The sequence below is a fragment of the Panulirus ornatus genome, chromosome 46 (assembly GCF_036320965.1).
Source record: "Panulirus ornatus isolate Po-2019 chromosome 46, ASM3632096v1, whole genome shotgun sequence".
Lineage (NCBI taxonomy): Eukaryota > Metazoa > Arthropoda > Malacostraca > Decapoda > Palinuridae > Panulirus > Panulirus ornatus.
In genome coordinates, this window is record NC_092269.1 from 23,317,301 (window position 1) to 23,333,088 (window position 15,788).

The following is a 15,788-nucleotide window of genomic DNA, read 5'->3' on the forward strand; positions in this document are numbered from 1 at the left end:
TGGGCCATTTCTTTCGTCTGTTTCCTTGCGCTACCTCGCAAACGCGGGAGACAGCTACAAAGAAAAAAAAAAAAAAATATATACATATATATATATATATATATATATATATATATATATATATATATATATATATATATATATATATATATATATATAATATATTTTTTTTATACTTTGTCGCTGTCTCCCGCGTTTGCGAGGTAGCGCAAGGAAACAGACGAAAGAAATGGCCCAACCCCCCCACCCCCCCCAATACACATGTACATACACACGTCCACACACGCAAATATACATACCTACACAGCTTTCCATGGTTTACCCCAGACGCTTCACATGCCTTGATTCAATCCACTGACAGCACGTCAACCCCTGTATACCACATGACTCCAATTCACTCTATTCCTTGCCCTCCTTTCACCCTCCTGCATGTTCAGGCCCCGATCACACAAAATCTTTTTCACTCCATCTTTCCACCTCCAATTTGGTCTCCCTCTTCTCCTCGTTCCCTCCACCTCCGACACATATATCCTCTTGGTCAATCTCTCCTCACTCATTCTCTCCATGTGCCCAAACCATTTCAAAACACCCTCTTCTGCTCTCTCAACCACGCTCTTTTTATTTCCACACATCTCTCTTACCCTTACGTTACTTACTCGATCAAACCACCTCACACCACACATTGTCCTCAAACATCTCATTTCCAGCACATCCATCCTCCTGCGCACATCTCTATCCATAGCCCACGCCTCGCAACCATACAACATTGTTGGAACCACTATTCCCTCAAACATACCCATTTTCGCTTTCCGAGATAATGTTCTCGACTTCCACACATTTTTCAAGGCTCCCAAAATTTTCGCCCCCTCCCCCACCCTATGATCCACTTCCGCTTCCATGGTTCCATCCGCTGACAGATCCACTCCCAGATATCTAAAACACTTCACTTCCTCCAGTTTTTCTCCATTCAAACTCACCTCCCAATTGACTTGACCCTCACCCCTACTGTACCTAATAACCTTGCTCTTATTCACATTTACTCTCAACTTTCTTCTTCCACACACTTTACCAAACTCAGTCACCAGCTTCTGCAGTTTCTCACATGAATCAGCCACCAGCGCTGTATCATCAGCGAACAACAACTGACTCACTTCCCAAGCTCTCTCATCCCCAACAGACTTCATATAATATATATATATATATATATATATATATATATATATATATATATATATATATATATATATATATATATATATATATATATATATATATATATTTATATATATATATATATATATATATATATATATATATATATATATATATATATATATATATATATATATATATATATATATATATATATATATATATATATATATATATATATATATATATATATATATATATATATATATATATATATATATATATATATATATATATATATATATATATATATATATATAATATATATATATATATATATATATATACACACATATATATATACACAAGGGGCAAGTATGAAGTCTGTTGGGGATGAGAGAGCTTGGGAAGTGAGTCAGTTGTTGTTCGCTGATGATACAGCGCTGGTGGCTGATTCATGTGAGAAACTGCAGAAGCTGGTGACTGAGTTTGGTAAAGTGTGTGGAAGAAGAAAGTTGAGAGTAAATGTGAATAAGAGCAAGGTTATTAGGTACAGTAGGGGTGAGGGTCAAGTCAATTGGGAGGTGAGTTTGAATGGAGAAAAACTGGAGGAAGTGAAGTGTTTTAGATATCTGGGAGTGGATCTGTCAGCGGATGGAACCATGGAAGCGGAAGTGGATCATAGGGTGGGGGAGGGGGCGAAAATTTTGGGAGCCTTGAAAAATGTGTGGAAGTCGAGAACATTATCTCGGAAAGCAAAAATGGGTATGTTTGAGGGAATAGTGGTTCCAACAATGTTGTATGGTTGCGAGGCGTGGGCTATGGATAGAGATGTGCGCAGGAGGATGGATGTGCTGGAAATGAGATGTTTGAGGACAATGTGTGGTGTGAGGTGGTTTGATCGAGTAAGTAACGTAAGGGTAAGAGAGATGTGTGGAAATAAAAAGAGCGTGGTTGAGAGAGCAGAAGAGGGTGTTTTGAAATGGTTTGGGCACATGGAGAGAATGAGTGAGGAGAGATTGACCAAGAGGATATATGTGTCGGAGGTGGAGGGAACGAGGAGAAGAGGGAGACCAAATTGGAGGTGGAAAGATGGAGTGAAAAAGATTTTGTGTGATCGGGGCCTGAACATGCAGGAGGGTGAAAGGAGGGCAAGAAATAGAGTGAATTGGAGTCATGTGGTATACAGGGGTTGACGTGCTGTCAGTGGATTGAAGCAAGGCATGTGAAGCGTCTGGGGTAAACCATGGAAAGCTGTGTAGGTATGTATATTTGCGTGTGTGGACGTGTGTATGTACATGTGTATTGGGGGGGGGGGGTTGGGCCATTTCTTTCGTCTGTTTCCTTGCGCTACCTCGCAAACGCGGGAGACAGCGACAAAGTATAAAAAAAAAAAAAAAAAATATATATATATATATATGTAGCATTTATGTATCTGGAGAAGGCATATGATAGAGTTGACAGAGATGCTCTGTGGAAGGTATTAAGAATATATGGTGTGGGACGCAAGTTCTTAGAAGCAGTGAAAAGTTTTTATCGAGGATGTAAGGCGTTTGTACGTGTTGGAAGAGAGGAAAGTGATTGGTTCTCAGTGAATGTAGGTTTGCGGCAGGGGTGTGTGATGTTTCCATGGTTGTTTAATTTGTTTATGAATGGGGTTGTTAGGGAGGTGAATGCAAGAGTTTTGGAAAGAGGTGCAAGTATTAAGTCTGTTGTGGATGAGAGAGCTTGGGAAATGATTCAGTTGTTGTTCGCTGATGATACAGCGCTGGTGGCTGATTCATGTGAGAAACTGCAGAAGCTGGTGACTGAGTTTGGTAAAGTGTGTGAAAGAAGAAAGTTAAGAGTAAATGCGAATAAGAGCAAGGTTACTAGGTACAGTAGGGTTGAGGGTCAAGTCAATTGGGAGGTAAGTTGGAGTGGAGAAAAACTGGAGGAAGTAAAGTGTTTTAGATATCTGGGAGTGGATCTGGCAGCAGATGGAACCATGGAAGCGGAAGTGAATCATAGGGTGGGGGAGGGGGCGAAAATCCTGGGAGCCTTGAAGAATGTGTGGAAGTCGAGAACATTATCTCGGAAAGCAAAAATGGGTATGTTTGAAGGAATAGTGGTTCCAACAATGTTGTATGGTTCCGAGCCGTGGGCTATGGATAGAGTTGTGCGCAGGAGGGTGGATGTGCTGGAAATGAGATGTTTGAGGACAATGTGTGTTGTGAGTTGTTTTGATCGAGTAAGTAATGTAAGGGTAAGAGAGATATGTGGAAATAAAAAGAGCGTGGTTGAGAGAGCAGAAGAGGGTGTTTTGAAATGGTTTGGGCACATGGAGAGAATGAGTGAGGAGAGATTGACCAAGAGGATAAATGTGTCGGAGGTGGAGGGAACGAGGAGAAGTGGGAGACCAAATTGGAGGTGGAAAGATGGAGTGAAAAAGATTTTGTGTGATCGGGGCCTGAACATGCAGGAGGGTGAAAGGAGGGCAAGGAATAGAGTGAATTTGATCGATGTGGTATACCGGGGTTGACGTGCTGTCAGTGGGTTGAATCAGGGCATGTGAAGCGTCTGTGGTAAACTATGGAAAGCTATGTAGGTATGTATATTTGCGTGTGTGAACGTATGTATATACATGTGTATGGGGGTGGGTTTGGCCATTTCTTTCGTCTGTTTCCTTGCGCTATCTCGCAAACGCGGGAGACAGCGACAAAGCAAAAAAAAAAAAAAATAAAATGTATATGTCTTTTTATTACCACACATCTCTCTTACACTAGTATCACTTATTCGATCAAACCACCTCACACCACATATTGCCCTCAAACATCTCATTTCCAGCACATGTACCCTTCTCCGCACAACTCTATCCATAGCCCATGCCTCGCAACCATATAACATTGTTGGAACCACAATTCCTTCAAACATACCCATCTATGCTTTCAGAGATAATATTCTCGACTTCCACACATTCTTCAATGCTCTCAGAATTTTCGCCTCCTCCCCCACCCTATGATTCATTCCCGCTTCCATTGTTCTATCCGCTGCCAAATCCACTCCCAGATATCTAAAACACCTCACTTCCTCCAGTTTTTCTCTACTCAAACTTACCTCCAAATTGACTTCTCCCTCAACCCTACTGTACCTAATAACCTTGTTCTTATTCACACTTACTCTCAGCTTTTTCTTTAACACACTTTACCAAACTCAGTCACCAGCTTCTGCAGTTTCTCACATGAATCAGCCATAAGCGCTGTATTATCAGCAAATATCAACTAACTCACTTCCCAAGCTCTCTCATCCACAACGGACTGCATACTTGCTCCTCTTTCCAAAACTGCTGCATTCATCTCCCTAACAACCCATCCATAAACAAATTAAATAGCCATGGATACATCACTCAACCCTGCCATAAACCTACATTCACTGAGAATTAATCACTTTCCGCTCTTCCTACACGCATATTTGCCTTACATTCTCGATAAAAAATTTTCACTGCTTCTAACAACTTGCCTCCCACACCATATGTTATTAATACTTTCCACAGAGCATCTCTATCAACTCTATCATATGCCTTCTCCATAACCATGAATGCTACATACAAATCCATTTGCTTTTCTAAGTATTTCTCACATACATTCTTCAAAGCAAACACCTGATCTACACATCCTCTACCGCTTCTGAAACCATACTGCTCTTCCCCAATCTGGTGCTCTGTACATGCCTTCACCCTCTCAATCAATACCCTCTCATATAATTTACCAGGAATACTCAGCAAACTTATACCTCTGTAATTTGAGCACTCACTGTTATCCCCTTTGCCTTTGTACAATGGCACTATGCAAGCATTCTGCCAATCCTCAGGCACCTCACCATGAGCCATACATACATTAAATAACCTTACCAACCAGTCAACAATACAGTCACCCCCTTTTTTAATAAATTCCACTGCAATACCATCCAAACCTGCTGCCTTGCCGGCTTTCATTTTCCGTAAAGCTTTTGCTACCTTTTCTCTACTTACCAAATCATTTTTCCTAACCCTCTCACTTTGTAAACCACATCGACCAAAACACCCTATATCTGCCACTCTATCAACAAACACATTGAACAAACCTTCAAAATACTCACTGCATCTCCTTCTCATAATACCACGACTTGTTATCACCTCCCCATTAGCCCCCTTCACTGAAGTTCCCATTTGTTCCCTTGTCTTACGCACTTTTTTTGCCTCCTTCCAAAACATCTTTTTATTCTACCTGAAATTTAATGATACTCTCTCATCCCAACTCTCATTTGCCCTCTTTTTAACCTCTTGCACCTTTCTCTAGGCCTTCTGCCTCTTTCTTTTATACATCTCCTAGTCTCTTGCATAAAACTTTTGCCCTACCTTGCTAAAGCGGGAGACAGCGACAAAGCAAAATAATGATAATATTAATAATGGAAAATAATGGAAAAAGGTGAGAACAATGGAAGTAAGGGGAGTGGGGGAGGAATGGGATGTATTTAGGGAATCAGTGATGGAGTGCGCAAAAGATGCTTGTCGCATGAGAAGAGTGGGAGGTGGGTTGATTAGAAGGGGTAGTGAGTGGTGGGATGAAGAAGTAAGAGTATTAGTGAAAGAGAAGAGAGAAGCATTTGGACGATTTTTGCAGGGAAAAAATGAAATTGAGTGGGAGACGTATAAAAGAAAGAGACAGGAGGTCAAGAGAAAGGTGCAAGAGGTGAAAAAAAGGGCAAATGAGAGTTGGGGTGAGAGAGTATCATTAAATTTTAGGGAGAATAAAAAGATGTTCTGGAGGGAGGTAAATAAAGTGCGTAAGACAAGGGAGCAAATGGGAACTTCAGTGAAGGGCGCAAATGGGGAGGTGATAACAAGTAGTGGTGATGTGAGAAGGAGATGGAGTGAGTATTTTGAAGGTCTGTTGAATGTGTTTGATGATAGAGTGGCAGATATAGGGTGTTTTGGTCGAGGTGGTGTGCAAAGTGCGAGGGTTAGGGAAAATGATTTGGTAAACAGAGAAGAGGTAGTAAAAGCTTTGCGGAAGATGAAAGCCGGCAAGGCAGCAGGTTTGGATGGTATTGCAGTGGAATTTATTAAAAAAGGGGGTGACTGTATTGTTGACTGGTTGGTAAGGTTATTTAATGTATGTATGACTCATGGTGAGGTGCCTGAGGATTGGCGGAATGCGTGCATAGTGCCATTGTACAAAGGCAAAGGGGATAAGAGTGAGTGCTCAAATTACAGAGGTATAAGTTTGTTGATTATTCCTTGCAAATTATATGGGAGGGTATTGATTGAGAGGGTGAAGGCATGTACAGAGCATCAGATTGGGGAAGAGCAGTGTGGTTTCAGAAGTGGTAGAGGATGTGTGGATCAGGTGTTTGCTTTGAAGAATGTATGTGAGAAATACTTAGAAAAGCAAATGGATTTGTATGTAGCATTTATGGATCTGGAGAAGGCATATGATAGAGTTCATAGAGATGCTCTGTGGAAGGTATTAAGAATATATGGTGTAGGAGGCAAGTTGTTAGAAGCAGTGAAAAGTTTTTATCGAGGATGTAAGGCATGTGTACGTGTAGGAAGAGAGGAAAGTGATTGGTTCTCAGTGAATGTAGGTTTGCGGCAGGGGTGTGTGATGTCTCCATGGTTGTTTAATTTGTTTATGGATGGGGTTGTTAGGGAGGTGAATGCAAGAGTTTTGGAAAGAGGGGCAAGTATGAAGTCTGTTGGTGATGAGAGAGCTTGGGAAGTGAGTCAGTTGTTGTTCGCTGATGATACAGCGCTGGTAGCTGATTCATGTGAGAAACTGCAGAAGCTGGTGACTGAGGTTTTTAAAGTGTGTGAAAGAAGAAAGTTAAGAGTAAATGTGAATAAGAGCAAGGTTATTAGGTACAGTAGGTTGAGGGTCAAGTCAATTGGGAGGTGAGTTTGAATGGAGAAAAACTGGAGGAAGTGAAGTTTTTTAGATATCTGGGAGTGGATCTTGCAGCGGATGGAAACATGGAAGCGGAAGTGGATCATAGGGTGGGGGAGGGGGCGAAAATTCTAGGAGCCTTGAAGAATGTTTGGAAGTCGAGAACATTATCTCGGAAAGCAAAAATGGGTATGTTTGAAGGAATAGTGGTTCCAACAATGTTGTATGGTTGCGAGGCGTGGACTATGGATAGAGTTGTGCGCAGGAGGATGGATGTGCTGGAAATGAGATGTTTGAGGACAATGTGTGGTGTGAGGTGGTTTGATCGAGTAAGTAACGTAAGAGTATGAGAGATGTGTGGAAATAAAAAGAGCGTGGTTGAGAGAGCAGAAGAGGGTGTTTTGAAATGGTTTGGTCACATGGAAAGAATGAGTGAGGAAAGATTGACCAAGAGGATATATGTGTCGGAGGTGGAGGGAACGAGGAGAAGAGGGAGACCAAATTGGAGGTGGAAAGATGGAGTGAAAAAGATTTTGTGTGATCGGGGCCTGAACATGCAGGAGGGTGAAAGGAGGGCAAGGAATAGAGTGAATTGGATCGATGTGGTATACCGGGGTTGACGTGCTGTCAGTGGATTGAATCAAGGCATGTGAAGCGTCTGGGGTAAACCATGGAAAGCTGTGTAGGTATGTATATTTGCGTGTGTGGACGTATGTATATACATGTGTATGGGGGTGGGTTGGGCCATTTCTTTCGTCTGTTTCTTTGCGCTACCTCGCAAACGCGGGAGACAGCGACAAAGCAAAAAAAAAAAAAATGTGTGTGTGTGTGTGTGTGTGTGTGTGTGTGTGTGTGTGTGTGTGTGTGTGTGAATCTATGATGATATAGGAAATAATACAAATTGATTGAATATGTGAATATGGGCGAATTGAAACATATCGACTTGTTGTATTTTATTATTTTCTCCGGTAACTAATTTTGTAGTTTTGAAGTTTATCTTCATGAATATGTTTGCAAAATGTACTCTGACATATTACTCATCACGATGTACTGATAAACAAGAAATGATGAATAAATAATTTGTGAGAAGATAGTTCAGCATGATGAATTATTGTAATGTTGAAGGTTGCCAGCAGAAGAGTCACTGACACCTAACATTGACGAATATACGTAATGAGTCTTTGCTGGTTTCATGCACCTTCGGATGGCAAGTCTCTCAAACTGATTCTGTTGCATTCACACTAAAGAACCATCCCGTTGGTAGAGTCGTCCTTCACGGCTCTGTCTTCCTGCCTGTTTTTCTCTCTTTATAGATATTCTTATCAATATTTTGATTACGAAAGAATATGTGACGTCAGAGGAGATGGAAACTAAATCATCCGTGTTGTCGGACAGGAGTGGGCGATCGTGTGTGGGTGTACAAGAAGTGTCTCTACTGCAACCACGGGGAGGCGGACGTCCAGTTCATCAACACATGGAGCCTGACCTCAGCTCTCCACACCAACGATAACTTCTTCTCTAGTGAGGATGATGAACACACCTTAGCAATGAGATGATATCGGTTCTATTTCTTCTTACTGATAACGATTATTAACGTCTGTCGGTTAACATGAATAATAGAATTTTAAACATTATACTTTCCGACTGTGTATGAAATCATGTGGCCTTTTTTGTCTTTAACTGGCGCTACCTCGCTGGTGGGGGGAAGTAGGGGAGGGTGATGCTGTTTCCTGTGTGGTAGGATAGTGACGGGAATGGATAAGGGCTGCAAGTATGAATATGTATATATGTATATGTCTGTATATATATATATATATATATATATATATATATATATATATATATATATATATATATATATATATATATATATATATATACATATATATACATATATATATATGTATATATATATATATATATCATTGAAACCTCCAACAGCCAGGATCGAACCCGGGACCCCTGTGCAAGAGGCAGGCATTCTAACCGCTAGGCTATGGGCCTGGCTAATAGGAAACAACTATTCGAATACTAAGTACTCGAATACCCTTCGTCTCGCAATGGTGAGCAACGGGGTCTATACCGGCTATTTTCCAACAGGCGACCATAGCCAGCTGATAGCGTTTTACAGAACCTAACTGTACGACGCGGAGGTATATGAATACGAATAAAGTGTATAGCGGTTAGCATGCCACCCTCTTGCACAGGGGTCCCGGGTTCGAACCTGGCTGTTGGAGGTTTGTATGTTCTATGAAGGTGCGCGTTCATATGCACTTTATTCGTATTCATATAACTCCGCGTTGTACAGTTAGGTTCGGTAAAACGCTATCAGCTGGCTATGTAAAGCTTTTACAACCTCTTCTCTATTTACCAAATCATTCTCCCTAACCCTCTCACTTTGCACACCACCTCGACCAAGACACCCCACATCTGCCACTCTATCATCAAACACATTCAACAAACCTTCAAAATACTCACTCCATCTCCTTCTCACATCACCACTACTTGTTATCACCTCCCCATTAGCCCCCTTTACTGAAGTTCCCATTTGCTCCCTTGTCTTACGCACTTTATTTACCTCCTTCCAAAACACCTTTTTATTCTCCCTGAAATTTAATGATACTCTCTCACCCCAACTCTCATTTGCCCTCTTTTTCACCTCTTGCACCCTTCTCTTGACCTCCTGCCTCTTTCTTTTATACATCTCCCACTCATTTGCATTTTTCCCCTGCAAAAATTGTTCAAATGCCTCTCTCTTCTCTTTCACTAATAATCTTACTTCTTCATCCAACCACTCACTACCTTTTCTAATGAACCCACCTCCCACGCTTCTCATGCCACAAGCATCTTTTGCGCAATCCATCACTGATTCCCTAAATACATCCCATTCCTCCCCCACTCCCCTTACTTCCATTGTTCTCACCTTTTTCCATTCTGCACTCAGTCTCTCCTGGTACTTCCTCACACAAGTCTCCTTCCCAAGCTCACTTACTCTCACCACTCTCTTCACCCCAACATCCTCTCTTCTTTTCTGAAAACCCCCACAAATCTTCATCTTCGCCTCCACAAGATAATGATCAGACATCCCTCCAGTTGCACCTCTCAGCACATTAACATACAAAAGTCTCTCTTTCGTGCGTCTATCAATTAACACGTAATCCAATAACGCTCTCTGGCCATCTCTCCTACTTACATACGTATACTTATGTATATCTCGCTTTTTAAACCAGGTATTCCCAATCACCAGTCCTCTTTCAGCACATAAATCTGCAAGCTCTTCACCATTTCCATTTACAACACTGAACACTCCATGTATACCAATTATTCCCTCAACTGCCACATTACTTACCTTTGCATTCAAATCACCCATCACTATAACCCGGTCTTTTGCATCAAAACCACTAACACACTCATTCAGCTGCTCCCAAAACACTTGCCTCTCATGATCTTTCTTCTCATGCCCAGGTGCATATGCACCAATAATCACCCATCTCTCTCCCTCAACTTTCAGTTTTACCCATATCAATCTAGAATTTACTTTCTTACACTCTATCACATACTCCCACAACTCCTGATTCAGGAGTAGTGCTACTCATTACCTTGCTCTTGTCCTCTCACTAACCCCTGACTTTACTCCCAAGACATTCCCAAACCACTCCTTCCCTTTACCCTTTAGCTTCGTTTCACTCAGAGCCAAAACATCCAGGTTACTTTCCTCAAACATACTACCTATCTTTCCTTTTTTGGGGTGAAGAGGGTGGTGAGAGTAAGTGAGCTTGGGAAGGAGACTTGTGTGAGGAAGTACCAGGAGAGACTGAGTGCAGAATGGAAAAAGGTGAGAACAATGGAAGTAAGGGGAGTGGGGGAGGAATGGGATGTATTTAGGGAATCAGTGATGGATTGCGCAAAAGATGCTTGTGGCATGAGAAGAGTGGGAGGTGGGTAGATTAGAAAGGGTAGTGAGTGGTGGGATGAAGAAGTAAGAGTACTAGTGAAAGAGAAGAGAGAGGCATTTGGACGATTTTTGCAGGGAAAAAATGAAATTGAGTGGGAGATGTATAAAAGAAAGAGACAGGAGGTCAAGAGAAAGGTGCAAGAGGTGAAAAAAAGGGCAAATGAGAGTTGGGGTGAGAGAGTATCATTAAATTTTAGGGAGAATAAAAAGATGTCTGGAAGGAGGTAAATAAAGTGCGTAAGACAAGGGAGCAAATGGGAACTTCAGTGAAGGGCGCAAATGGGGAGGTGATAACAAGTAGTGGTGATGTGAGAAGGAGATGGAGTGAGTATTTTGAAGGTTTGTTGAATGTGTTTGATGATAGAGTGGCAGATATAGGGTGTTTTGGTCGAGGTGGTGTGCAAAGTGAGAGGGTTAGGGAAAATGATTTGGTAAACAGAGAAGAGGTAGTGAAAGCTTTGCGGAAGATGAAAGCCGGCAAGGCAGCAGGTTTGGATGGTATTGCAGTGGAATTTATTAAAAAAGGGGGTGACTGTATTGTTGACTGGTTGGTAAGGTTATTTAATGTATGTATGACTCATGGTGAGGTGCCTGAGGATTGGCGGAATGCGTGCATAGTGCCATTGTACAAAGGCAAAGGGGATAAGAGTGAGTGCTCAAATTACAGAGGTATAAGTTTGTTGAGTATTCCTGGTAAATTATATGGAAGGATATTGATTGAGAGGGTGAAGGCATGTACAGAGCATCAGATTGGGGAAGAGCAGTGTGGTTTTAGAAGTGGTAGAGGATGTGTGGATCAGGTGTTTGCTTTGAAGAATGTATGTGAGAAATACTTAGAAAAGCAAATGGATTTGTATGTAGCATTTATGGATCTGGAGAAGGCATATGATAGAGTTGATAGAGATGCTCTGTGGAAGGTATTAAGAATATATGGTGTGGGAGGCAAGTTGTTAGAAGCAGTGAAAAGTCTTTATCGAGGATGTAAGGCATGTGTACGTGTAGAAAGAGAGGAAAGTGATTGGTTCTCAGTGAATGTAGGTTTGCGGCAGGGGTGTGTGATGTCTCCATGGTTGTTTAATTTGTTTATGGATGGGGTTGTTAGGGAGGTGAATGCAAGAGTTTTGGAAAGAGGGGCAAGTATGAAGTCTGTTGGGGATGAGAGAGCTTGGGAAGTGAGTCAGTTGTTGTTCGCTGATGATACAGCGCTGGTGGCTGATTCATGTGAGAAACTGCAGAAGCTTGTGACTGAGTTTGGTAAAGTGTGTGAAAGAAGAAAGTTAAGAGTAAATGTGAATAAGAGCAAGGTTATTAGGTACAGTAGGGTTGAGGGTCAAGTCAATTGGGAGGTGAGTTTGAATGGAGAGAAACTGGAGGAAGTGAAGTGTTTTAGATATCTGGGAGTGGATCTGGCAGCGGATGGAACCATGGAAGCGGAAGTGGATCATAGGGTGGGGGAGGGGGCGAAAATTCTGGGAGCCCTGAAGAATGTGTGGAAGTCGAGAACATTATCTCGGAAAGCAAAAATGGGTATGTTTGAAGGAATAGTGGTTCCAACAATGTTGTATGGTTGCGAGGCGTGGGCTATGGATAGAGTTGTGCGCAGGAGGATGGATGTGCTGGAAATGAGATGTTTGAGGACAATGTGTGGTGTGAGGTGGTTTGATCGAGTAAGTAACGTAAGGGTAAGAGAGATGTGTGGAAATAAAAAGAGCGTGGTTGAGAGAGCAGAAGAGGGTGTTTTGAAATGGTTCGGGCACATGGAGAGAATGAGTGAGGAAAGATTGACCAAGAGAATATATGTGTCGGAGGTGGAGGGAACGAGGAGAAGAGGGAGACCAAATTGGAGGTGGAAAGATGGAGTGAAAAAGATTTTGTGTGATCGGGGCCTATATATATATATATATATATATATATATATATATATATATATATTTCCAATTTCACTATTTTCTTGTCAAAGCAGCATGTATGAAAACTATCACTCCAGTAACACAACTATAAACATTTACATCCCCTTTAAAAAAGTTCTGGGGAAGTCTGTCTCGATACACTGCGGGACAGTCTACCACCTGGCGAGGTTTGTGTTGCAACGGTTCTTGATTCACAAACGTAGTAGCATCACTGGTGGGCCAAGGTAGTTCTGTTGGCGAAGAGGAGCCCATGAAACATGTCGGAAAGCATGCTACTGCAGGCAGGAGTGAAGGCTGATGCCAACTGGTATCGCTCTGAATGATGTGATGGGGACGAGATGATCCTCTGACTCACGTCCTAGAGATCCGATCCCCTCACGGAGCCGATGGACAAAGAGGTTGCAACTGGTAAGGACTCGTTCTCGAAACCTCTGTATGTTGAAGATTCGAAGTTGCTGATTTTGTTACAATGCTGACTCAGTCTGTTCTCAGGACATGTTTTCTGCGCACTTCCACACAACCAGGTGTTTCCCACAGCAGCCCAGTTTGAATATACTTCTCGACAAACACAGAGATCAACACACACCGCGACCCGCTCGTCCAGCTGACGATAACCCTCTAATACAAAGGACAGGACAACATCCATCTTGGACAGTGTGACCTCGTTATCCATACTGTCACTATCACGCCCACTTAACGAGCTCTGAGACCTGGCGAGGTTTGTGTTGCAATGGTTCTTGATTCACAAACGTAGTAGCATCACTGGTGGGCCAAGGTAGTTCCGTTGGCGAAGAGGAGCTCATGAAACATGTCGGAAAGCATGCTACTGCAGGCAGGAGTGAAGGCTGATGCAAACTGGTATCGCTTTAACGAAGGGTCCAAATGGCAGATGGGAGACGATACCAAACCACATCTTCACCACACTTATGTAGAAGACAAGAGGAAATGGAAGTGGAATACTGCTACAACTTCTGTCTCCCCAAGAGGATTCATTATGTAGGGATGGACAGCTCCAGCCACTCCTCTGTTGGACCACCATTCTGTTGTTACCAATCAAAATAAAACATTATGGTGGCTGTGTGATGGTCTAGATGCACGACAGATAGTCTTTCTTTCCCTTTTATCTTTATATAACCATTTAAGATAAGTTCACTGGCTTAGAAAACTAAAATGAAAAAAAAATCTTTGAACGAACAATGCTGGTATGTCTGAATGCTTAGTGTTCGCAGTGGAATCCTCACCTGGCCTCATTTTCAGCTTTACGAAATGTCAAAAACACTTCAGCGAAACGCTGGCACCAACCACTTCACAGAAAATGCTACTAATTCTTTGTATAGGAGCGAGGGAAGGCGGTGTGAGAGGTGGCATGCAAGCCTATCCTACCCTCCTTCTGTCGCAATGCCCAGCGCGAGCGACGACGCCTCACACAAAAAATGTAGCTTAGACATTGAAGCTTATTGATACAGTGGTTAAATTGATGAAAGCTTCTATTGACGTTTGTGTAAATAAATTATACATTTCCTTTTTCCATAGCCAGAGGTTGAACCATTATGTGACATTCATTTTTTCATTCATTTCAAGTTAGAAGTTTCAGTTTTCTAAATTGTTTCTTACATTTTTCATATGTATATATATGTATGTGTGTGTGTGTATATATGTGCGTATGTATGTGTATGTGTGTGTATGTGTGTATATATATATATATATATATATATATATATATATATATATATATATATATATATATATATATATATATATATATATATATATATATATATATATATATATATATATATATATATATATATATATATATATATATATATATATATATATATATATTATCCCTGGGGATAGGGGTGAAAGAATACTTCCCACGCATTCCTCGCGTGTCGTAGAAAGCGACTAGAGGGGACGGGAGCGGGGGGCCAGAAATCCTCCCCTCCTTGTATTTTTTTAACTTTCTAAAATGGGAAACAGAAGAAGGAATCACGCGGGGAGTGCTCATCCTCCTCGAAGGCTCAGATTGGGGTGCCTAAATGTGTGTGGATGTAACAAAGATGTGAAAAAAGGAGAGATAGGTAGTATGTTTCAGGAAAGGAACCTGGATGTTTTGGCTCTGAGTGAAACGAAGCTCAAGGGTAAAGGGGAAGAGTGGTTTGGGAATGTCTTGGGAGTAAAGTCAGGGGTTAGTGAGAGGACAAGAGCAAGGGAAGGAGTAGCAGTACTCCTGAAACAGGAGTTGTGGGAGTATGTGATAGAATGTAAGAAAGTAAATTCTCGATTAATATGGGTAAAACTGAAAGATGATGGACAGAGATGGGTGATTATTGGTGCATATGCACCTGGGCATGAGAAGAAAGATCATGAGAGGCAAGTGTTTTGGGAGCAGCTGAATGAGTGTGTTAGTGGTTTTGATGCACGAGACCGGGTTATAGTGATGGGTGATTTGAATGCAAAGGTGAGTAATGTGGCAGTTGAGGGAATAATTGGTATACATGGGGTGTTCAGTGTTGTAAATGGAAATGGTGAAGAGCTTGTAGATTTATGTGCTGAAAAACGACTGATGATTGGGAATACCTGGTTTAAAAAGCGAGATATACATAAGCATATTTATGTAAGTAGGAGAGATGGCCAGAGAGCGTTATTGGATTACGTGTTAATTGACAGGCGTGCGAAAGAGAGACTTTTGGATGTTAATGTGCTGAGAGGTGCAACTGGAGGGATGTCTGATCATTATCTTGTGGAGGCTAAGGTGAAGATTTGTATGGGTTTTCAGAAAAGAAGAGTGAATGTTTGGGTGAAGAGGGTGGTGAGAGTAAGTGAGCTTGGGAAGGAGACTTGTGTGAGGAAGTACCAGGAGAG

At 41.6% G+C, this 15,788-nt stretch overlaps 1 protein-coding gene across 1 annotated transcript in view; it reads left to right on the forward strand.

Moving 5' to 3' along the window:
* Positions 1-8,453: 8,453 nt before the first annotated feature.
* LOC139763155 (glutamate receptor ionotropic, delta-1-like) overlaps positions 8,454-15,788 on the forward strand; it is a 30,219-nt gene continuing 22,884 nt past the window's right edge. The window contains exon 1 of the mRNA XM_071688861.1: positions 8,454-8,576. The gene's annotated coding sequence lies outside the window, so the exon portion shown is untranslated. The remainder of the gene's footprint in view (positions 8,577-15,788) is intronic.